The 23084-nt window shown below is 46.4% G+C and overlaps 1 protein-coding gene and 1 long non-coding RNA gene across 2 annotated transcripts in view; one reads left to right on the forward strand and one right to left on the reverse strand.

Annotated features, from left to right (window-relative positions):
• Positions 1–20270, forward strand: part of LOC147748875 (uncharacterized) — a 460386-nt gene extending 440116 nt beyond the window's left edge. The window contains exon 3 of the long non-coding RNA XR_015309804.1: positions 20187–20270. This is a non-coding gene — a long non-coding RNA (uncharacterized LOC147748875). The remainder of the gene's footprint in view (positions 1–20186) is intronic.
• Positions 1–23084, reverse strand: part of LOC147748871 (uncharacterized) — a 1009512-nt gene that overhangs the window by 901485 nt on the left and 84943 nt on the right. The window lies entirely within an intron of this gene.

Genomic DNA, 23084 nt, shown 5'->3' on the forward strand with positions numbered 1-23084 from the left:
GAAAACACCATTTACATATTAAAAATGGGCATACACCTCTGCTGGGATTCAAACATGTAATCACACAGCTAGTATTTCAAGCCACTGCTTCTACTTGCTTCAAAGTGGTGGCTACAATACTATCTATGTGAAGACACAGCTGCCGTTTTCTATCTAGATAACAAAGGAACGCAATCTTAAGTAAGCACCCAGTAGTGTGCTTGTTGGGGGCTGCCGGGCCTCGTGCCAAAAAACAAATATATCAGCATAGGCAAAAATAATTAACATATACTAACAAGGCTGAAACAAGGTGTTATCAAACAGGGAAAATAGTGAACGCTCTGGAAGCACAAACCCCCTAAAAGTAAGCAGACTTCAATATTATGCTGTCTGCTGTTAACTGTTCACGATTCACTAGATTTAAACAATCTGCAATATTGGCCATTATTACTGGATATTTCCATCCAAACTCAGTGGTGGATAGTGACATTTTAAGGTGATGGGGAAGAACTTCGAGATGTGCTTAAATGGAAAACAGCATATCTTTATAGATCCCGTTTTCATCTGTGCTGGGATTTTCCATTAAGTTTTGAAAAACAGCAGTGCAACTGCTCTTTTGGTATGACGTTTCCTTCTCTGCCTAACTTGGTGACTAAAGTAAACTTGGTAAAAATAGTTTCACCCTATTTTTCAACCATTAATGTGAGCTCTCAGCACAGCTGAAAAACAAAAACAGAATGACCAAGTGAGCTGTGTGAATATTTTTTTCATTTATAGTATGGGACTGCAGCAACAATAGAACATCAAACAGCTAGCTGGTGGTGGTTGTTGCTGAAGTCACAGGTGGTTTATTTTTTATTAAACTAGCAGTGCATGACGTCGGCAAAGCCTGTTCAGTGGAGACAGTTTTAAAATAAATTACATTATTGAAAGGAATCACAACCCTAATTTAGATTTAGGACCTAATTATTCAGTTTTATCTGTCACGTGCCCACACACTGTGAAATATTATGTAAAGACAGAAAAACTGCATAATGCTGTTTAAACATGCATGTTAAAGTTGCACAATTGTATCTGGAAATAACCTACAGCCCGCTTTCAAAAAAAGGTCTAAATGCGGTTTGGTTTAAGTGTTTTTTTCCTCCTTATTGTATTCGAGCTGAGAATGTCCTGCCTAGGATAATTAGCAGGAAATTGAGAGCAGCAAGAATGTTTTCCATTGTAGTCTGTAAGTTTGGCGTCTGAAGTCACAAACAGGAAAGAGCTGTTCTTTAAATAAATGTATGTAACGTGGGTGGGACATAACGGAAAAGCAGGAAGCTTTGTCGATTGTGAACATTGTATTAACTGGTTTCAAAAAAGAGAGGGTACCCCACTTTCACCAGGGAACAGGGTAGGAAGACAGTTAGTCAAAGGGGAAATCCCTGGAGTCGACTAGTCCACTAATCACTATTGGCCTTTCTTGTTGTAGAAGAAAAGGTCACAATATGCCATGGGTATTCGGACAAACATAAAAATAGGTTTCCACAAAGAAATAGTCTTGTTTACAATCTAGATTTATTAAAATTACATTTAATTAAACAATAAAAACAAGGTAAATTCATACAATTCTTCCAAAACAATTAAAATCCAAGATTAGGTACCTTGGAGGGATAAAAATGATTATTCAACAATGTTACACAAACACAATATTACGGTACACGATAAATGGAAAGACAATCAAAATATGTTCACAATAAACAACAGACTAAACATAATCACAACAAACCCCTCATGTATAAGTGGCCCACTTGATATCTCTGCCACTGTATTTCACTAGATCCAATGGCCATAGACAGTTTGGTTACTCTAAAGCTTTAGTGGAAAGATGTAATACCCATCTAAAGTTTTACCCGGCCCTATCTGGATTCTTTTAGACCAAACAGTGCGTCGACGCGTTTCGGTGCTTAACACTTGATATCGTGGCACCTTCCTCAGGACTTCTTATTTCTGGGGTTTCGGGGAACGGATGGATACACCGTATCCTCGGGACCGTGTAGGAAACGTTCCAAGATGGGGTCTATTTGAAGTATCACTTTTTGCTACTACAGATGTAGTGCTTGGAGCCTTCTCTCTCCTGTATAGGGAGCTCCTTTTTATGGGGTTCCTTGATTTTTTGTTTGTCAGGCGTTTGCCCACTTGTCGTGTATCTCAAATGTTTTTAAAACGTTCTTAGAACGGGCATACAAAGTCCTTGGTCTACTCCTGAACTGGATGTGTTCGGGTTAGCGCTGTTTATCTGCTTCTGCCTCGTTCCTTCACTCGATCCCGTGATCGAGTGAAGGAACGAGGCAGAAGCAGACAAACAGCGCTAACCCGAACACATCCAGTTCAGGAGTAGACCAAGGACTTTGTATGCCCGTTCTAAGAACGTTTTAAAAACATTTGAGATACACGACAAGTGGGCAAACGCCTGACAAACAAAAAATCAAGGAACCCCATAAAAAGGAGCTCCCTATACAGGAGAGAGAAGGCTCCAAGCACTACATCTGTAGTAGCAAAAAGTGATACTTCAAATAGACCCCATCTTGGAACGTTTCCTACACGGTCCCGAGGATACGGTGTATCCATCCGTTCCCCGAAACCCCAGAAATAAGAAGTCCTGAGGAAGGTGCCACGATATCAAGTGTTAAGCACCGAAACGCGTCGACGCACTGTTTGGTCTAAAAGAATCCAGATAGGGCCGGGTAAAACTTTAGATGGGTATTACATCTTTCCACTAAAGCTTTAGAGTAACCAAACTGTCTATGGCCATTGGATCTAGTGAAATACAGTGGCAGAGATATCAAGTGGGCCACTTATACATGAGGGGTTTGTTGTGATTATGTTTAGTCTGTTGTTTATTGTGAACATATTTTGATTGTCTTTCCATTTATCGTGTACCGTAATATTGTGTTTGTGTAACATTGTTGAATAATCATTTTTATCCCTCCAAGGTACCTAATCTTGGATTTTAATTGTTTTGGAAGAATTGTATGAATTTACCTTGTTTTTATTGTTTAATTAAATGTAATTTTAATAAATCTAGATTGTAAACAAGACTATTTCTTTGTGGAAACCTATTTTTATGTTTGTCCGAATACCCATGGCATATTGTGACCTTTTCTTCTACAACAAGAAAGGCCAATAGTGATTAGTGGACTAGTCGACTCCAGGGATTTCCCCTTTGACTAACATTGTATTAACACCTTGGCTGCTAGGTGTTTTCCCCCTCCTGTGCTGGAAATTGCCATTTTGCTGGTGTCATGACGAGCTCAGCTCGTCATCAGCACAGCTCAACTGTGCATCATGACGAGTGAGCATCGAAAGGGTTAAACATGGATCTAGGTCAAAATTAGTATTATAATGTAGTAATATTGTCGTAGGCAGGGTAAAGATTAGAGAGGCTTTAATCATGTACAGGTGTTGCGCGGCAGCTCAGCTTATGCGATACAGCAAAAACCAGTTACAACTCAAAACGCATTCCATTTAGAACATAGAATAGGAACGCATAGAAAGCATTCCAGAAAGACTAGAACCAAAACATTACATTATCCTCTCTTCTTCAATAACTAAAAACAATAAGAAAAATAAAACACACAGGTCTGGAAGAAAAACAAGAAAAACACCAGCATGGAAAAAAAGAAATAAACTTAACGATACCTAGCAGGAATGGAACGAAGACGGCCACTTCTTCGAGGACCCTCAAGACGAGGAGAACAAGAAGAAGAGTCATCTGCGCACACAGTATCTGAAAACCAAGAGTCACTTCCACTTGTAGTGGAACTTAAAGCAGGACCAGTATTTTCTTTGACACAAACATTGGCTTTGACAACTCAGGCCATATTCCACCAATTCTTCATATTCACCCTCACAGCATTTCCACAGACCTTATCAATAACAAGAGGTTCAGAGAATTTGCCACTGCCTTTGGTGGTATGCACAGGCAACTTAACATGTATACTATCACCAACAAAAAACTGCTGAGCCACAACTTTTTTCCTAGAGTCAAAATGGAGTTTCTGTTTGGACTGGGCACTCGTAACATTACGCCTAACAATCTCATCCACATTGCTCAGGGAATTTAACTTCACCCAACGTGACATCCAGCCAGGACAAACCTTAGAGCAAGGTTTTCTCCCTCGCAACAATTCATACGGAGACACCTTGGTCGAGGAATGCGGCGTGGTACGATAGAACCACAACATGGATCTGACTGCATTGGGAACATGGCAATGTTGAGAAATGGCCCATTGAACACAATTATTTAAGACTCTGTTCATGCGCTCCACTAAGCAGACCCCCCAGGATATAGCGGCATGGATTAGCAAATTTAGCGGCACAAAAATGGAAATTTAGTGGCACAAATATGGAAATTTAGCGGCAATTTTGCGGCATTTTATGTGGCCATTTTTCCTACAACAAACACAGATATCTTAGTTTTTTTAGTTACTTAACAACATGAAGCTATGTATATTTGGTTTCTTTACAATGTAGACACTTTGGGGCAGATTTACAAGCCCCTTGCGCTGCTTTTACGCCGCCGTTGCGTCACTTTTGTGACGCAGCGGCGGCGCAAAAGATACACCATGGTGCAGGGTATTTACTACGTGACGCAGCTCCCAGATGCGTCACGTTGCAAAGCCTTGCGGCAGAAGAGGCGTACCATTGCAGGTCAGTTTGTTTCTTGCAATAGCCTTAGAGCTTGGTGCCACTGTATCTGCTGCACTAATGATGGCTATACCCATCGCCCCTTTTATTAGTAAGCACGTTAAATAGTACAGTGTATTTTGAACACGACCTGATATCCCACCGGATGCCCGTTCGACAGACCTAAACACTAGAGAAAGAGCAGTCAAAACCGCCAAGTGGTCACTTGTTAAACAGTAGCGAACTGCATGTTGGTACTTGTAGTTTCGTTGCAAAATGTCAGCCTGCAAATCGTCTCAGATTTAAAAGCGGGGACTGATTGAAGTTGGCATCCATGACATGGGGCCACTTGACGTCCGTGTTAAATTTCTCGCCTCTAGGATTTTTCCCATGGCTCACTCCCAGGGGGAAATGGTCTGCAATAGGTGAGCTCAACCCTCTGACTTCATCCCTTGTCCAGCGCGCCTCTGCAGATACCCCGTCCCGTGTGCGCCTCAGCTCTCTCGGCTGAGTGGTTCTGTCTGTTTATCTTGAGGGACAGACATCTCTGCACGGCGCTCCATCTCCAAGCCAGCGAATAGGGTGACCAACTGGCATTGGTGCAAATTCAGGACGGTGAGTCCTGAATTTGCACCAATGCATCCATCCATCCATCCATCTGTCCTTCCCCTCATCATCCATCCTTCCCCTCATCACCCATCCATCCTTCACCTCATCCATCCATCCTTCACCTCATCCATCCATCCTTCCCCTCCATCCATCCATCCATTCATCCATCCATCCTTCCCCTCCATCCATCCATCCATCCTTCCCCTCATCCATCCATCCTTCCCCTCCATCCATCCATCCATCCTTCACCTCATCCATCATCCTTCCCCTCATCCATCTTTCCCCTCATCCATCATCCAGCTACCCTTCCATTTAGTTATTTTCTTAAATTATAGACTGCATGTTTGAAGAACCGAGGTTTGCTTACAATTTAGTGACAGTAATTACGCTCTGTGAAGAGAACCACGTGCTGCCTCGGTGTAATCAGGGGTGTAATCTGGCCGAGTCTCGGATGTTTGGGGCCCTGGGTAGAAATGGAATGTGTGAGCCCCCCTCTAAATAGCAGAGACATGACACATTGCCTCGTACAGGAATTCACAGACGCAGGGCGCTTGCCGCCCCAGAGCTCGAGAGACAACCCTCCAACCTCACCTCTCCCCAGCCCCTCTTCCACCTGCTGGCGCATGCTGCCCTCCTGGGACCCTGTGACCTCTGCGGCTGGCCCCTCTCGGGCTCTCCGTGGCTGGATAGCTGAACCTGTCTGCTCCTTAACAAGCACGTGCGAGGTGGGATCAATGGGGCGCAGGCTAGCCACTGAAAGGTGCTTTTATCTGATAATTAGCATTAACTTGGAGACAAATTGATTGTTGGCTCGGGGTAACAAGAGGGAAATGGCAGTCGCGGATTCCACCATCAGGCAGGGCTGTTTGCATGTGAATAGATGTCGCTGCTCCTGAACCTGCAGCCCCTCCCTCTCAGTCACCTTCGAAGCACCTCTTAACAGGTCATCAAGGGCTGGAGGTGTGAGGGTTGCAATCCCGCTGTGCCTCTCCAATGCTGCTGATAAAGCAGACCCCCCAGGATATAGCGAAAAATGCCGCGATTTCTACAAAAATGCCGATTTCGCTGGCATTTTTGTAAAAATCGCGGCATTTTTTAAAAAGTGCCAATTTCGCGGCAAATCGCGAAATCGCGAAATCGCGATATCCTGGAGGGTCTGACTAAGCCGTTTGTCTGAGGGTGATAGAGGGAGCTCTTCAAATGATTGATCCCACTCTGGCTCAAGAAAGTGTTGAACTCTTGGCTAACAAACTGAACACCGTTATCGCTCACAATAGTGGAAGGGAAACCCTCCCGTAAAAAAAGGTCTTTTAAAAAGTCGATGACATTCTTTGAATTAGGCTCACCAACAAAACGAACCTCCGGCCACTTAGAATAATAGTCAACGGCGACTATGGCAAATCTTGAAGAGGAAGGGAGCAAAAAAAAGGCCCAACCACATCAATACCTATTTTCTCCCAGGGTCTGTCAGGAAGGACAATAGGTTACAAAGGAGGAGAGCGTACCTTCAAACTCTTTTCAGCACTAGAACAAATCATACACTCCTGAACAATCAAATCAATATCCTGATCCATCTGTGGCCACCAGAAGTGCTCCCTGACCCTTCTCTTAGTTAAAGTTTTACCAAGATGACCCTCGTGTGCACCTTTAACAATTCTGTTCCTGAGGTCACTAGGGGGGATCAATCTATCGCCACTCATTAACAACCCTCCTTCAAAAGAGAGTTCATTCGAAACCTTAACAAAAGTTTGCAAAGAAATATGAAAATTTTTCTCTCTAGGCCAAACCCCCTTCACACAACTCATGACTTCGTTAAGAAGAACATCCTTAGATAGGTGTTCCCTCCATTCAGTTTCACTTATTGAAAACATATCGTCCACACCAACCGAAGCAACAAAACAATCTTCTTCATCATAATCCTCCTCACAATCATTCTCGCTGTCAGTTACAATGGGATTTCTTGATAAATAATCTGCCCTAGTATTCCTGCTCCCAGGAATACAAGTCACATCAAAGTCGTATTGAAGTAATTTGGTTGAAAGTCTAGCTATTCCTGGTGAATGCTCTTTCACTCTAACACCAGAAAGAATACTGTAAATGCTTTTCCCAGATATAGGGGTTGAACTTCCTTATCGCCCACCAGCACGCTAAAAGCTCTTTCTCAATCACGGCAAAATTGGATTCTGAACCACGAAGAACTCTAGAAGCATAGCCCAAAGTTTGTTCAACTCCATCAACTTCCTGAGTTAGAACAGCACCCAAACCTAACCCACTAGCATCCACGGTAATGGTACACAAGGCATTAGGATTGAAAGGCTTCAGTACTTTTGAACTCACCAATTGTTGTTTAATCCAGGTAAAAACTCCCTCACAACGAACATCCCAAACAAAAGGAAAATCCCTTTTTAGCATGTTCGTCAAAGGCTGCACCTTAGTAGCATAGTCTGGTATAAAATGAGAATAAAATTCACACAAACCAATACATGATTTCAACCCACTTTTATCCTTAGGTGGCAGACCATCTACTATGGCTTTCACTAAACCTGGTCTCGGCTCCACACCATTTTCTGACAAAACATGGCCAAGATATTCTACCTTACGTGCCCTGAACACACACTTTTCTTTCTTCAAAACCACACCAGCATTGGATAACGCCTCTAGCACTCTTCTCAGAATCATATCATGCACTTCACAACTGTGTTTTTTGCAATTTTCACCCAGAGTGTGCAGGGTATACTCAGACGTGATTCCCAGGCCCTCCACACCACTGGAGTCAAGCTATCCAGGCTGATGAAGGCTGATAGCCAGAAACCGGTCCTTGGATGCTTGATTCCGGTCTGGGCAAGACATGGCTTGGTAGTTCGGACTGGACTGTTCCCATGAGGCACAGGGTCAGAGCTGATTTGCATATAGCCAGTGTCTAACCCAGGGTGGTGTGGAGTGCAAAAAAACGATGGGTTTAGGCCCAGATCCTTGTACTGGGGTGAATGTATGACATTGTTCTACATTCTATCCATCAACTGTGTTTTTTGCAATTTTGACCCCGTGAATCAAAACATCGTACTGGAAGACAACCACTCCCTCAATGTTTTTCAGTATATTAGACATGATCCTTTGGAAAACTGCTGCCGCAGAGGCCAATCCAAATGGCATGCAGCAGTACTGAAAAGAACCCACAGGGGACACAAAAGCAGTGAAATGCCGGGATGCAGGATCTAAAACGACCTGGTGGTAAGTGGACGCTAAATCTAGCTTGCTAAACCATTTGGACCCATTGATGAGTGACAACATATCAGGAATCTTTGGGAGAGGAAAATAATCTATCCAAATGCTCTTGTTCAGACTGCGTAAATCAACACAGACGCGAAGTTCGCCAACTGATGGAGAAAGCCAAAGAGAAGATTTGATGGGTTCTATTACAAAGACCATTCAATTCTGCTTCCTGTTGTTCTCTAACACTAAATGGGACATTTCTCAACCTATGCTTAACGGGGATGACATTGTCTTTAACTCTAATTGTGTGTTTGAACCCCTTCACCTCCCCTAATCTGTTGCTAAAAATAGTGGGAAAGCTCTCATCTAACTTGCTAACAAAATCATCTGCTTGGACAACTGATATGGGGTCCTTCAGCCAGGTCGGAGAACCATTTTAAACAATCCCTGGTGAAACCATCCGAGAATGTTTAATCCTTTGATAGAAACATAAATCTTACCAAAGGTCCTCCGCCCTCTAAATTCAAGAAAATCCTCAAAATACCCCTTGAGTTCTATCCTCCTTCCTTCATAATTGACCGGGGATCTGTCAGGAGGAAAATGTTTACGGTCAACCCACACCTCCTCAAAAAGCTCTTGGGTCAACATAGTTATCCTTGCCCCAGAGTCTACTAACAAACAAACAACCTTATCAGAAATACCAATATCAGTGTAAGGATCAACACACTCAACTTCAGACTCAGCTTCACTGTTCCCCACAATCGCAACCATATCTCTAAGGTCATCCTGAATGCTAGAAGTGTCATCTTGGCTGTAATCAGACACGTTAGCGACAGAAGATAAGTTACTCGAATTACTCCACTGTTTGTTAGATTGTGCTTGAGGAACATTGCGCTTAATATTTTGACACACTTTAGCAAAATGACCTAACCTTCCACACAACCTGCACGTGACATTTCTAGCTGGGCACAGACGTCCAGATTTAAAATGTGGAAAATTACCACATTTAAAACAAATATTACTTTGTTTGAAAAACGTATTATCAGTACTGTGAGAAGTTGGCCGGATATGCAGTGCTCACTATTCTAGTGATCACTATGCATCAGTCCAAACGACCCTTATGGTGATTGGTTGTAAGTCAACCTTAGACCAGCTATCCTAGTAGCGTGGATACGAGCAGTCTTCGGGCTAAACTCTAGAGGGCGTGTTAAGCCAGCTGTTATACCATCACATACCCCTTGAACACCAAGTGAAAGGACACCACACAAGTGTTATGAAAATAAACAGTGTATTTATTTAAAGTCACAACAGCCCTGTACTCTTTATGAGGCCAGGGTACTAAGCACACAACAAAACTCTTAGGAAAATACTTCAAGTGCACAATCTATACAAATGCCCGACGCACGGAAAGGTAGTGTTCTCGGGCGGACCCGATAAGGTAAGTCGGAAGCGACAGTGACTCTGGACCCTTAGATAAGGAGGCTATGCGGGCACCGAAATGCCGAAGTTACCTAGCCCAGGGGCTGCGGCTGCATAAGTCTTGTACAGACGTCGGGAGTCTTCGCTGGCGAACCAGGAGCCGGAAGGAAGGAGTTGCTGGCCGGCGACCAGAGGAGATAGTTCGTAGAGATCCAAGCCTGGATCAGAGATGGATGACACCTGAAAGCAGAGGGGACCAAGTTCGTAACTACAAGCCAGTAGTCAGAGGGTACCAGGAGGGCACCGGATGATCGTCACCTCGACCAGGTGAGTGGGCGACGCTAGGCTCGGCAGTCTCACAGACCAGGAGGCGTTGTCGGCGACCAGGATGGAGGTGCGAGCTGTCCCACGAAGGTTGATGCTGTCGGCGTCGCTGGGCCCAGGATTGGGGCAACAAGCCTTGGCAAATTCAGGGCCACGTGGTGGACCTAAAAGGGCGTCTTGAGTGGACCAGGAGGTTCCGGGGTACTCCTCTCTCAGAAGGGAGCAAAGGCCAGTCTGGAGCAACCAGACCAGCAGCGTTGTTGTTGGGCGTCGTCGAGAAGGCCACAAGCCAGCGGGCTAGTAGCCAGACAACGTGGTGAGCAGCAGAAAGCAGAAGGGCCCCACGCAGATCGTGGAGATGTTGGGAGGCTGCACTTCGGTGCAGGAGCCGCTCAGGGTCGGGGCTTCTCGGACCCCAGAGCACTCACCAGAGGATCCCTCGCTGGTCGTGCTGGTTTAGAAATCGTGCAGGTTCTGATGATGGCCGGTCCCTCGAGGTCTCGTCGCACCCACGGATCTCAGCTGAGCTGACGATGTGGGTAGAGGTCAGAGGTGCCAGGGAAGCCGGTTCTCGTCGAGCTGGGCAGTCGGATTCTTGAGGAAGGACGTGCAGCAAACCGCAGAGTTCTTAGATGATGCCTGCAGATGCAGGGTGACTACTCCTTAGTCACAAGGGAGAAATCTTGAGAAGAGTCTTGAAGTCCTTTCGTAGAAAGTAGTTTCTTGATTCAAAGATGATCTAATTTGGAAGGGTCCCCGCTCCGGCCTTTATTCTAAAGAAAGGGGTGGGTACGCGACTAGGTCCTGCCCTAGGGGTGGGACCAGGAAGGGGGGTGGTTACACCCCTCTCCCATGCCGGACTTTCCCCAGGTCAGGGGCTGGTGTGCCCCTGGAACTGGTTCTAGCCGGCAGATGCGTAGTGAGCACCGGGGTGCCACTCCGCAGTCACCTTCCTGTAAAGCCCTGCCTACCCAGGATACACAAAACCCTGTCTGGGATGGTGCGAGCACCGCCCCGGACAGGAAACCCTTTGTCCAAGCTCTCCTCGCTGGAAGGACTCCCAGCAGCAGGAGGTCAGACTCGTGTCTGTGGTGGCAGCATCCATTTTGTGGAGCTGAGGCTTCAGTTAACTTTAACCAGGGTTCACAGTTACGTACATGTCGTGTCCCTCTAGAAGGGTGGAATGCTAACCCCGTCGCCAGTGTTGGTGAGGGGTCAATATCCCGATTCGTATGACACCTTACTCGACATGTTTTGATAATGCGATACCGAAGTTATCAATATGGTACGCGTTATCATGGAACAGCCATTGGGTCTTGGTTCTGCAAGCTGCAACCGGGCTCGGCTCGTGCCAGAGCCAAATTCACGCGATTCCACGCACTCTGCCTTCAGGATTGTCAAGGCCTGCCATAGGAGTGGCTGATAGGAATTCGGGTGTCCATTTGAGGGTTAGATATAGGTATACTATACCTAAAGCAAAGGGCGAGTACGCCACGTTGCCCCAGCTGTCGCGCAGCCAGTTGTGTCAGATTTAGATGGCCATCCAGGGGTGGCATAATACATGCTTCAGCCCCTGGTAGGCCCTGGGTACACCGATGCCCTGAGTTACAGGGTCTGACAAGGTGGCCCAGTTCCAATTGGGTAATGCACCTAAGATACACATATCAATTTAGCGAGAGAACAGCTAGGCTGTGGGTCTGATTGGCAGGCCCACAGCCAGAGAAAGTCGTAAACCAGTGAAACAAAAGCAAAAAAATCTGGGTGATCATAGGATTGCAGACCCTACTCTCCTACATGACCCCCCCCCAAACGTTGGGACAATAAACTAACCTTGACCAGGTGAGTCTTCTTGTTCTAAGTGGAAATACCTGGAGAGCCCATCTGCATTGCCATGATCAGTGCCAGGTCTATGCTCCACTGTGAAGTCCATCCCCTGTAGGGAAATGGACCACCTAAGCAGTTTGGGGTTTTCACCCTTCATCTGATTTAGCCATAAGAGGGGCTTATGGTCGGTCTGAATCTTGAAATGAGTGCCAAACAAGTATGGCCTCAGTTTCTTCAGGGCCCAAACCACAGCAAAGGCCTCCCTCTCAATAGCTGACCAATTTTTCTCTCTGGGGGTCAGCCGTCTGCTTATAAAAGCAATGGGCTGGTCATTACCATCAAAATTCAGTTGAGATAGAACAGCTCCCACACCCAACTCAGAAGCATCTGTTTGGACAATGAATGGTTTGGAGTAGTCTGGACTCTTGAGGATAGGTGCCGTGCACATGGCCTGTTTTAGGTCATCGAATGCTTTTTGACAGCTCGCTGTCCACTAAACCTTTTTTGGCATTTTCTTACTTGTCAGTTCATTAAGTGGAGTCACAATCGATCCATAATGTCTGACAAACTTTCGGTAGTAACCAGTCAGGCCCAAGAAAGCTCGAACCTGAGTCTGGGTGGTTGGAGGAGCCCAGTCCCTGATTGACTGTATTTTGCTCTCCAGTGGTTGAACTTGGCCTCCACCTACAAGGTGGCCCAAGTATACAACCTGTGTCTGCCCTATCTGGCACTTGGTGGCCTTGATAGTGAGACCTGCTGCTTGCAGAGCCTCTCACACTTTCCTCAGGTGGACCAGGTGATCCTCCCAGGTGGAGCTAAAGACAGCAATATCGTCAAGATACGCCACACAGAAGTCATCCAGCCCAGTGAGAACGTGATTCACCAGCATTTGGAAGGTGACAGGTGCATTTTTCAAACCAAAGGACATTACCACAAACTGATAATGCCCACCAGGGGTAGAAAATGCTGTCTTGGGCTTGGCATCCTCAGCTAACCTGATTTGCCAATACCCAGCTGTCAGGTCAAACGTGCTTAAGTAGTTGGCAGAAGCCAATCTATCTATAAGCTCATCTGCCCTTGGTATTGGGTGGGCATCAGTCTTAGTGACTGCATTGAGACCCCTGTAGTCTACGCAGAACCTCATCTCTTTCTTACCACCCGGGGTGTGAGGCTTCGGCACTAGAACTACGGGACTAGCCCAAGGGCTATCCGGACGGTTCAATGACTCCCAACTCCAACATTTTCTGCACTTCAGTTTTGATGCAGTCTCTAACGTGATCGGGCTGCCTGTAGATTTTACTCTTGATGGGCAAGCTGTCACCAGTGTCAACCTCATGGGTGCACCAATCGGTCTGACTGGGTGTTAGAGAGAACATATGCCGGAAGGAATGAAGAACCTGTTTACATTCCTTCTGTTGATGTTCAGAGAGGCTGCCACAAAAGACAACACCATCTACTGACCCATCATCAGGATTCTGAGTGAGCAGGTCTGGGAGAGGGTCACTCTCTTCCTCCGGTCCCTCATCTATGGCCATGAGCAAGCTCATGTCCTTCCTGTCGACATATGCTTTGAGCCTGTTGACATGGAGCACCCTGTGGGGGCTCCTGGGAGTTTCAAGGTCCACCAGGTAGGTGACCTCTCCCTTTTTCTCAAGAATGGTGTAGGGCCCAGACCATTTGTCTTTGAGTGCTGCTGGGGCCACTGGCTCCAACACCCACACCTTCTGTCCAGGCTGATAAACAGTCAGGACAGCCTTTTGGTCATGCCAAGCTTTTTGGAGTTCTTGGCTGGCCTTCAGGTTTTCGGATGCCTTTTCCATGTACTCAGCCATCCGGGAGCGGAGGCCAAGCACATAGTCCACTATGCTGGTTGCAGGCTTTTTGAGAGGTCTCTCCCATCCTTCCTTCACCAAACACAGGGGTCCTCTTACAGGATGTCCGTACAAAAGTTCAAAAGGGCTGTAGCCAACCCCCTTCTGTGGGACTTCTCTATAAGCGAATAAAAGGCAGGGAATCAGGACGTCCCATCTACGCCGGAGCTTTTCAGGTAGTCCGTGAATCATCCCTTTTAGGGTCCTGTTGAACCTTTCAACAAGCCCATTGCATTGTGGGTGATAGGGTGTAGTGAACTTGTAGTTGACACCACATTCCTTCCACAAATCAGTCAAGTAGCTCGACATGAAGTTTGCACCTCTGTCGGAGACAACCTCCTTAGGGAAGCCCACTCTGGAGAACACTCCAACTAGGGCTCTTGCCACAACAGGTGCTGTCGTGGTCCTAAGGGGAATAGCTTCAGGATACCTGGTGGCATGATCCACTACCACCAGTATAAACTTGTGCCCTGATGCTGTTTGGGGTTCCATTGGTCTGACAATGTCAATCCCCACTCTTTCAAAGGGCACCCCCACCACAGGCATTGGTATAAGGGGGGCCTTTGTTGTGCCACCTGACTTACCACTGGCTTGGCAAGTGACACAGGAGCGACAAAACTCCTTGGTATCCTCGTTCATGTGAGGCCAGTGAAAGTGTGAGACAAGCCTGTCCCAAGTCTTCGTCTGGCCTAAGTGTCCTGCTAAGGGAATCTCGTGGGCCAAGGTAAGAAGGAAACCACGCTGAGACAAGGGGATAACCAGCCTCCTGGTCATGCCAGGCTTGGGGTCTCTTGCCTCAGTGTACAGGAGGCCATCCTCCCAGTATACCTTGTGGGTACCTGTGGCGTTCCCAGCAGCCTCAGCAGCAGCCTGCTGTCTGAGGGGTTCAAGGGAAGGGCAGTCTAACTGGTCCTTCCCCAGGTCTTCTCGTGAGGGTCCCCCTGAGCCCAGAAACTCAACTTGATCAAGTTTGAGTTCTTTAGGTTCAGTTTCCCGCAATTCCTGGAGGTCAGCCTCCTCTGAGACTTGATGCTCGACCTGGGGCAAGGGGGAAGGCGCTGCCTTAACCCTACTGCTCTTCTTCTTGGGAGGTGTCTGGTCCATTGTTCCAGGATCCAGCACCTGTTCAGTGGGGCATCGTCTGACCTGTGACCTAGTCACAGCAAGCACATGTGCTGGCAAGCCTAACATTTCCATGTGAGTCCTCTGCTCCACTTCTGACCATTGTGATGCCTCCAAATCATTGCCCAACAAACAATCCACTGGGAGGTCTGAACTAACAATAACCTTTTTCTGGCCATTTACCCCTCCCCAGGAGAAAGCAACAATTGCCCTACTATGACTGGTAGTGACGTTGCTGGCATTGGTCACCAGGAAATCTGTACCTGGCATGATCTGTCCAGGGTCCACAAAGTTAGGTGTCACCATGGTGACACTGGCACAAGTGTCCCTATAGGCCTGAGCCATTCTTCCATTTATTAAAGGCGTCTGTCGGTATTTGCCCAATGTATTGGGACTGACATCAGGGGACATATCCACATCCCCCGTACAGACAAGGACAGCCTGAGTGAGTGTGCCAACTAAGTTGTCACATCCCTCAGAACCCAAGGTTAACCCAACTAATCCCTTGGTAGGTGCACTACTACTGCTGGCTGTACTAGGGGGCATAGGTGCCTTAGGGGCTGCAGTAGCAGGAGTCTGCCCTCCTTTCTTGGTGCACTCACTAAACCAGTGAGTTTTACTTTTACAGTATTGGCACCACCTTTTTGATTGGCCTTCTTGATTCTTCTTTTTCTGGGGAGCCTGACCCCCACCCTCTTTGGGTTGTTGGGGACCTGTCGAAGACTTCTGGTCATTTTGTTCACCCTTAGAATCTTTACCCTTCTGGTCTGCTTTCTTCTGACCACCCTGGTTCTGGCCCTGGTTTTGCTTAACCCTTGTTCTGACCCATCTGTCTGCCTTCTTCCCCAATTCTTGGGGAGAGGTCAGATCCGAGTCGACAAGGTGCTGATGCAACAACTGGTTCTGATAATTGTTTAAAATCTGTTCTCGCATGATCAAATTATACAATCCTGTGTAAAAAGTAACCTTACTGCCCAGCAACCAGCCCTCCAAAGCCTTAGTGGCACAATAGACAACATCAGACCAGTCCTGAGACTGAGTTTTCTGGGTATCCCTGAACAGCAACCTGTACTGCTCAGTGGTTAGGCCGAACCCATCAATCAGTGTGTTCTTCAGGACCTGGTAATTGTTAGCATCCTCCACTCTAGTAGTGAGGAGCTTATCTCTACCTTTACCTTCAAAGGAGAGCCACAAGATAGCTGCCCATTGACTCTGGGGGACGCACTGTACAGTGCAGGCCCTCTCCAAAGCAGTAATCCATTTGTGGATATCGTCCCCTTGCTTAAAGGGGGGCACTATCTTACTCAGGTGCCTAGTGTCTAAACTCCTGTTTTCCCTTGGGGGAATGCTGCCACCAGTGGGATTTGTCCCACTCAATTCTTGCTCTCTAGCAAAGGCAAGTCTCTCTTTGGCCAGGGCAAGTTCTTCCCTTTCAATCCTCAGATTGACCTCCCTCATCTTAGCTTCGTACACTCTCCTCTGAGGGGATGTCATCCCTCTTTGAGAAGAGCCTCGAGAGCCATTGGTTCGAACGGATCTATTAGAGCCTCTCGACAGAGACCTAACTCGTCCATTCCCAATGTTAAGCTGGCCCGAGAGGGCCCCCAGGGGTCTCCTAGTACCATTCTCGTGCCGGCTTAAGTTGTCCCTAGTTAGCTGGCTAACTACTACTGGACCTTTGTCTGCCTCATCCTCAGATGGCTCTAGATCCTCATCCTCCTCTTCACCTTCTGCGGAGAGATGGATAAGGTCAGGGTCACCTGAGGTTCCCTCGAGGGGAGGCATGTTCCCATCTGGATTAGAAGGGTCTGGGTTACCAGCCCTCCTGGCATCATAAGTCTCTAAGAGACCAATCAGAAATGGGATTGTGGGGTTAGACCCCTGTTTTAGCTTCCGAGATGTACAGATCTGTCGCATCTCTTGGAAGCTAAGTGCAGCATATCTGGACATGACCTGTGGAGGGTCGACTGACACAAGGGGAGACTCAGAGTTTCCTCCTTTGTCTGACATGCTGCTTCTAGTGTGGTGTAAGTGATGCACCTACCTACACTATATGTTTACCTACTGATCCCTTGCTAAGAGTTGTAGCCAAGGTGTGCTAAGCCTTGAGGAGCTACAACAGCTGGTTCAGTAGAACTCAGAGTATTCTAAGCTAAGTTATATGTACCTGGAGTACTTATGCGATCTTTCACAAGATATTCTTAGGATACGCGTGGTAAAACAACAGCAAGCTCAAATCCCAACCGCTGCTCACCAATGTGAGAAGTTGGCCCGATATGCAGTGCTCACTATTCTAGTGATCACTATGCATCAGTCCAAACGACCCTTATGGTGATTGGTTGTAAGTCAACCTTAGACCAGCTATCCTAGTAGCGTGGATACGAGCAGTCTTCGGGCTAAACTCTAGAGGGCGTGTTAAGCCAGCTGTTATACCATCACATACCCCTTGAACACCAAGTGAAAGGACACCACACAAGTGTTATGAAAATAAACAGTGTATTTATTTAAAGTCACAACAGCCCTGTACTCTTTATGAGGCCAGGGTACTAAGCACACAACAAAACTCTTAGGAAAATACTTCAAGTGCACAATCTATACAAATGCCCGAGGGCACGGAAAGGTAGTGTTCTCGGGCGGACCCGATAAGGTAAGTCGGAAGCGACAGTGACTCTGGACCCTTAGATAAGGAGGCTATGCGGGCACCGAAATGCCGAAGTTACCTAGCCCAGGGGCTGCTGCTGCATAAGTCTTGTACAGACGTCGGGAGTCTTCGCTGACGAACCAGGAGCCGGAAGGAAGGAGTTGCTGGCCGGCGACCAGTGGAGATAGTTCGTAGAGATCCAAGCCTGGATCAGAGATGGATGACACCTGAAAGCAGAGGGGACCAAGTTCGTAACTACTAGCCAGTAGTCAGAGGGTACCAGGAGGGCACCGGATGATCGCCACCTCGACCAGGTGAGTGGGCGACGCTAGGCTCGGCAGTCTCATGGACCAGGAGGCGTTGTCGGCGACCAGGATGGAGGTGCGAGCTGTCCCACGAAGGTTGATGCTGTCGGCGTCGCTGGGCCCAGGATTGGGGCAACAAGCCTTGGCAAATTCAGGGCCACGTGGTGGACCTAAAATGGCGTCTTGAGTGGACCAGGAGGGTCCGGGGTGCTCCTCTCTCAGAAGGGAGCAAAGGCCAGTCTGGAGCAACCAGACCAACAGCGTTGTTGTCGGGCGTCGTCGAGAAGGCCACAAGCCAGCGGGCTAGTAGCCAGACAACGTGGTGAGCAGCAGAAAGCAGAAGGGCCCCACGCAGATTGTGGAGATGCTGGGAGGCTGCACTTCGATGCTGGAGCTGCTCAGGGTGGGGGCTTCTCGAACCCCAGAGCACTCACCAGAGGATCCCTCGCTGGTCGTGCTGGTTTAGAAATCGTGCAGGTTCAAATGATGGCCGGTCCCTCGAGGTCTCGTCGCACCCACGGATCTCAGCTGAGCTGACGATGTGGGTAGAGGTCAGGGGTGCCAGGGAAGCCGGATCTTGTCGAGCTGGGCAGTCGGATTCTTGAGGAAGGACGTGCAGCAAACCGCAGAGTTCTTAGATGGTGCCTGCAGATGCAGGGTGACTACTCCTTAGTCACAAGGGAGAAATCTTGAGAAGAGTCTTGAAGTCCTTTCGTAGAAAGTCGTTTCTTGATTCAAAGATGATCTAATTTGGAAGGGTCCCCGCTCCGGCCTTTATCCTAAAGAAAGGGGTGGGTACGCGACTAGGTCCTGCCCTAGGGGTGGGACCAGGAAGGGGGGTGGTTACACCCCTCTCCCATGCCGGACTTTCCCCAGGTCAGGGGCTGGTGTGCCCCTGGAACTGGTTCTAGCCGGCAGATGCGTAGTGAGCACCGGGGTGCCACTCCGCAGTCACCTTCCTGTAAAGCCCTGCCTACCCAGGATACACAAAACCCTGTCTGGGATGGTGCGAGCACCGCCCCGGACAGGAAACCCTTTGTCCAAGCTCTCCTCGCTGGAAGGACTCCCAGCAGCAGGAGGTCAGACTCGTGTCTGTGGTGGCAGCATCCATTTTGTGGAGCTGAGGCTTCAGTTAACTTTAACCGGGGTTCACAGTTACGTACATGTCGTGTCCCTCTAGAAGGGTAGAATGTTAACCCCGTCGCCAGTGTTAGTGAGGGGTCAATATCCCGATTCGTATGACACCTTACTCGACATGTTTTGATAACGCGATACCGAAGTTATCAATATGGTACGCGTTATCATGGAACAGCCATTGGGTCTTGGTTCCGCAAGCTGCAACCGGGCTCGGCTCGTGCCGGAGCCCAATTCACGCGATTCCACGCACTCTGCCTTCAGGATTGTCAAGGCCTGCCATAGGAGTGGCTGATAGGAATTCGGGTGTCCATTTGAGGGTTAGATATGGGTATACTATACCTAAAGCAAAGGGCAAGTACGCCACGTTGCCCCAGCTGTCGCGCAGCCAGTTGTGTCAGATTTAGATGGCCATCCAGGGGTGGCATAATACATGCTTCAGCCCCTGGTAGGCCCTGGGTACACCGATGCCCTGAGTTACAGGGTCTGACAAGGTGGCCCAGTTCCAATTGGGTAATGCACCTAAGGTACACATATCAATTTAGCGAGAGAACAGCTAGGCTGTGGGTCTGATTGGCAGGCCCACAGCCAGAGAAAGTCGTAAACCAGTGAAACAAAAGCAAAAAAATCTGGGTGATCATAGGATTGCAGACCCTACTCTCCTACAAGTACGCCCACCTGAATTAGTTTTAGACTCTTGCACTTTCACAACATTAACAGTATCTTAGAAATAGAGGGAGAACATTTTCCATCAAGCTCTTTGACAGACATTTTTGAAAATTCAATACTTTCAGCCACACGTACAGTTTCTTCAAGTGATGGGTTACCTAAAGAGAGTAATTTCTGTTGGATACCCTTGTCTGAACACTTGCAAATGTATTGATCTCTGATCATCTGATCTCTAAAATTTTCAAACTCACACTCTGCACTGAGTATTCTCAGCGCAGAAATAAAGTCTTCAACCTTTTCCCCCTGTCTCTGTTCACGTTTATAAAATGTATGTCTAACTACAACCAAACTAGGTTGAATATCAAAACGCAATTCAAGTAACTTAACAGTTTCTGTATATTCATCTAGGTCCTCTTCCTCAGGACTACGAACCAAAGGAGGTAAATGTTTGAAGATTGAACGACCTTCGAACCCAAGACTATTTAATAAAAGGTAACTTTTTTCTCTCAGCTCTATACCTAGAAGCTCCTATAGCTCCCAGATAAGTGGTAAATGCATCAAACCACTTTTTCCAAGATATAGGTGGTTTACCTGGGAGGTCAAGGAAAGGGGGTGGTGGTAAAACAGCTTGCAGGCTCATAGTTCAGACAAAGCTTAACAGTTTACAGTTACAATAACTATCTAACATCAATTAAAACAGTAGGAGAAAAAAAAAACAGTCCCTTTTCTTGATTCAATTGGATCGATTGAATGATAAGGTGTGTATTAGCTGTTTGGCGTTTTAAACATAAGAGAAAGATAAAATGGAAATAATTTCAGCTACCAGGTGTGCGTATCACCGCAAAAGTAAAAAAATCGAAAGACACGCTCTTTACAACAGGAACAGACTCAGCTTCTCTTGCAGACTCAGCTTCTCTTGCGTGATTACAAAGAGTTTCTCTTGCGTGATGACCAGTACTTTGCCTCCGGTGATAATACGCTCTTCACTTGAAACAAAATGAACAGCACGTAACGTTGCGTTCCAGGAGGTTGTGCGTTCCAGATATGCCAAAATGGCAATCACGCACAATAATCAGCGCTGCGTTGCAGTCAAACAGGTTGCGTTCCACACCACGTTGTGACGTCACAAATACTCCACATCCAAGATGGCCAACTTGAGTTAGTTAGTACGTCAGCTGTACGTCACATCACTTGAAGTGTATGTAAGTTGAGACTGACTTGTGCTTCGGTCATAGCACATCACTCTCCCAGCTGAATTAGCCTGACATGTACAATAAACCTTTTTGTACCCCATTTTGTTGCAGATGTGGGGATTAATTATTTGCACTGCTTACAGGATTTTTTCCCGACATCGTGGCAGAGCCAGCCAAGAGATCCCCTTTGGTCCTGCCTGCGGCTGGGGAGGTTCCCCTTCGGGGCCCCTTCGGACAACTAATTTAGCACAATTTTTTGGAGGATGACAGACGCCCATTGATACGAAATATCTGTTTTTTGGATGACAGGGGTACCGGTCTGGGGGACGTCTGCCGCGGCCAGATAAGGTAGGAAAAAAGGGCGATCGTTGAATCGTTGTGTATTGATCCACAACTGTTACAAACGGAGATGTATATTTAGTTAATCATGGCAGACCTTTGTTTAGGAATCGTCAGAGAGGAAGAGAGAGAATTAAATGTGTTTTTGTTGATCCTGACAGACCATTTGTTTGGGAATCATCAGAGAAACAGATGTTTATTTAGTTAAACTTGGCAGACTGTTTTTCTTTCCCTTTGGGAATTATTAAAGAAATAGGAATTATATAAGAGGTTTATTCTGACAGTTTGAATTAGGAAAACGTCATAGAAAGAGAAAAAGTTGATATTTTGTATTTATATGTAATGTGAGTTGTTTTTCTAAATATATATGCATATATAACTATAACGTAGATTTGTGATTGTTATATCATGTGTAATAGATTAAAAGTTCTCTTGCATTATCAGAGGTACCAACTGTTTTTTAGTGTGAACTACATTAGGACAGGAGCTTTTAAGAATAGTAAACGTTTTTTGGTATATTAAAAGGAAAATTGTGAGGTCATGCCTTTCTTTAAGAAATCTTCCAAGGGGAGGCAGGGAGACAAAGGGACTCCTTTAGGCCATATGATTTCCACATTTCCAGGAGACTCTGACCGAATAAAAAGACTGTCAGGAATTGGCAGAAAGCACAAAGACGTCCCTGGTTCCATGGCCACCAGATGGCTCTTTTGATAGTACAGTGATAGCCCATGCAATATCATATATCTTAGGAGCATCTAATGGAGATAAGAGAACAAAAAGATTAGCATCATTGGGCATGTGGAAGATATTCAGTCAGGATTCCCATGTAGAAGCCACAGACATATTCTGAGATAATTAAAGGGCCCTTATGCCGTCAGGGTATGTATCCATCATTGTCAGTGGAAGATAAGGAATCCACTACCTCAATAGACTTAGTGGACACTGATGTTCCAGCTTATGCTGTAAAGATCCGATATTAATTCCCTAGAGTGACATAAACAAAGGTTGATGACTTATTAAAAATGGGAGAGGTTGATCTTGCTCAAACAATTATTAAAGAGCCTCTTAAACCTGAAAACGTATATGAGGGAACAGTGTCCTTAACAGTAGACATTTCGGTAAAATTAAGACAAGACAACAATGGAAAATTGCTGGAACAAAAGTCAAAAGATATATTAGAATGGGCTAGCAAGATTCCTCAAAATTCAAGTGAGGGAAATGGATATTATACTAGCACCCCACAGGTGAAGTTTGATTTAGGGGCACAATCAAAAATATATCAGGAAGAGAATAAGGGTTATCGTGCCATGACCACCACTGCAAAGGGAATACAGAATAGAATTAAGAGATTAAGCCTTATTGCTGATGACTGTTCAAATATATGTAATTCCATATCATTTAAACCAGATACAAAGCCAGTTGTAAGGGACATAGGATATGATCTAGAAATCAAGAATGTGACAGGAGAGGATGAGAAAGATGAGGAAGAAATAAACTCAGTAGAGAGCGAAACTAGAAGGGTTCTTGACCGGGAATGCATGGAATTGTGGCAAGAGGCTGAGAACAGAAATGCTGAAATAAATAGAATAAGATTAGAGAAACAAAGTGCTTTTAGAAAACAATTAAGAGGAGAGCAGGTGTTTTCCAGTAGCACAACAAGGTCTGGGCGTCCATTTCGGGCAAAGGGTATGATAGAGTTAGGAAAAAGTTCCTCTCCAGCTGAAGTAAGATCCCTTCATGTACGAAATATGCAGGGAATGACAAGTTTTTTACA

The sequence above is a fragment of the Lissotriton vulgaris genome, chromosome 1_1, assembly GCF_964263255.1.
Source record: "Lissotriton vulgaris chromosome 1_1, aLisVul1.2, whole genome shotgun sequence".
In the NCBI taxonomy this organism is placed as follows: Eukaryota; Metazoa; Chordata; class Amphibia; order Caudata; family Salamandridae; genus Lissotriton; species Lissotriton vulgaris.